Below are 2500 nucleotides of genomic sequence, written 5' to 3'. Positions count from 1 at the left end.
AAATCACTATTTCATTTATTTTTTGAAAGTTGAATTTGCGTAAACCCTCCTTTTTTCTTTTCAATTATAGTCCTTATTAGTTCTGCTAATTCTGTTTTGATCCTGCTTGGCGTTATTTCTATGTCCTTACGTTTTTACTTCCATCGAGAATTTCCTGGAGCTTTACTAGTATTTATCACTTCAAGGGTAGTTTCCTTTATTATATTACTGAGCTGTCTGCTGATTTGGTCAACATCAAGATCTTCGTGGTAAAGAAGTGAGGAACTGTTTTGGATGTTAATGCTATATTTTGTTGCTCTGCAGTCTTCTAGTTCGTTAGATTTGGGAGCAGCTTTCATATGGATATATTTCTTTGCCTTCTAAGGTGTGATTTGTCTTTGCCTCTGGCCATTCTATGGCCGCTACCAATATTTGCTGTATTTATAACCTACACACTTTTTACTCTGTCGCGCCCGTTTGTAACTAGGTCTATTTCGTTTTTAATCCAGATGACTCTCACGTCTGCTTCCTGTCTAGTCTTTTTTTTTTCGAAAAAAAAAAAAAAATGATACTGAAGGATCGGGCCTCCGCAAAATCGATTATCATTTACACACACACACACACACACACACACACGTTTATCTACAATGTATATGTATATGTATATATACATATTCATACATATATATGCGTAAGCGCGCGCACACACACATTGCAACAACATCCTTCATCATTTCATAGCATGACTTGCACCCCCTCATTTCATATCAACCTTGGTAGTGGGGGAAGTATTCTAGTCTGTAAGATACTATTAAACCCTATCTATATATTGCACGGCCTTAGTAATAGTAACAGGCAAGCCTACCCACTGCTTCCAGGTAAATTCCTGGAGCAGGTTATATATACTTTATTATGTCTATCTACCTACATATATATCTACCAACCCATCTTTCTACTTATTTATCTGTCTGTTTCTCTCTTTATCAGAGAGACAAACGCACATTCATACATATATGCCTCACATGTACATCGAGGATAAGATCGTCATTTAATTGCCAACTGATGAAATTAATATACCGTTTATGTCACAAATTATACCCTAGATGTCAGTATTTGTGTTTCAACATCAAATGGAACCTTAACATGATACAGTAATTGATATTTTCCACAAACGTTTTGTGAGGTACCATAGTAATATATCGGCCTGTTAGCTCAGTTGGTTAGAGCGCCGTGCTAATAACGCGGATGTCGAGGGTTCGATCCCCTTACGGGCCAGAGGATTCTTTTGTTGGTTTCCTTAATGATTTAGTTACTTCCCGTGGTGCTTCTGAAGATTCAGCAAGTGCCTAATTTTAAGTAGGTGTTCAAAAAGGAGGCGACATTGGCCTTTGCTTATTGAGAGTCCAGTTCCTGCGGCGACACATTTTGGATTAATGGTGTTATAGGGTTGTGATCTGGTTTGGGTCATCCTCACAAAAACGACGTGTGTGTTTATAAGTGATACATAGACACCCAGATATATGTGTATATGTATAGAGAGATAAATAAACAAATGTATATCTTTATCAATATATGTACATATACATAGATATATACACACACAAACACACGTGTATATATATATATATATATATATATATATATATATATATATATATATATATATATATATATGTGTGTGTGTGTGTGTGTGTGTGTGTGTGTGTGTGTGTGTGTGTGTGTGTGTGTGTGTGTGTGTGTGTGTGTGTGTGTGTGTGTGTGTGTTTGTTTGTGTATATGTATGTATGCCTGTGTGTGTGTGTGTGCGGGGTGAAACAAGCACCTACCCTTGAGCAGAGTCGACGCATAAAAGGAGACGTTTCGTCAGACAGGTGGCAAGCGGTGTTCGAACCTCACAACGCCAAATCACCGACGCTCTATTGCCGATTTTCATTATCTATTGTCAAGATATATCTCCTGTCGAAATGCCCCCTCGCCTCCCTTAGCACCAGGTCATCGCTACTTCTGATCCACGCCTACTCGCATCATGTCAACCCTATTGCTCCTGTGCTCAAGGTCTATATAAGTACTTATATAGACCTTGCCTATGCTATCCTCCTAACGAAGTCGCTGCGGATATATTTTCGCACTTTACGCCGCCACACTTGCCAATCCGGCTCACCTACCTCAAAAAGTCTTCGCGAACCCTTGTTAGCACAGCCATGAAGTCGCCATACTACCCACAATTCTTCATCGGTGCTATTATAATTGTGTACTTGTTGAATTTATTGCCTTCCCTGTACCCGCTAATACCTTGCACATGATGTCTTCTTTCTCAACGAATACATATAACCAACTCTATAATACAACATTTGTCTGCCAATGATTGTTTTAATTACAACAAATAAACAAATCACACACTGAGACCAGACTCAAGTGACAAGCCCTACCTCACACCTCATTCCCCTGCCCTAACCATCCTTTAATTGGTATGATATTGTGATATTCCTGTTTTTTGTTTTTTTATCATTGTTCTTCACAC

At 38.5% G+C, this 2500-nt stretch overlaps 1 non-coding gene across 1 annotated transcript; it reads left to right on the top strand.

Moving 5' to 3' along the window:
* Positions 1 to 1180: 1180 nt before the first annotated feature.
* Positions 1181 to 1254, top strand: TRNAI-AAU (transfer RNA isoleucine (anticodon AAU)). Its single transcript has one exon. It is a non-coding gene; the product is annotated as a tRNA-Ile (tRNA).
* Positions 1255 to 2500: the final 1246 nt, after the last annotated feature.

Source organism: Penaeus vannamei, chromosome 15 (assembly GCF_042767895.1).
Source record: "Penaeus vannamei isolate JL-2024 chromosome 15, ASM4276789v1, whole genome shotgun sequence".
Taxonomy (NCBI): domain Eukaryota; kingdom Metazoa; phylum Arthropoda; class Malacostraca; order Decapoda; family Penaeidae; genus Penaeus; species Penaeus vannamei.
Note: the sequence above shows the minus strand (reverse complement) of the source record. Positions and strands in the feature narration are given on the sequence as shown.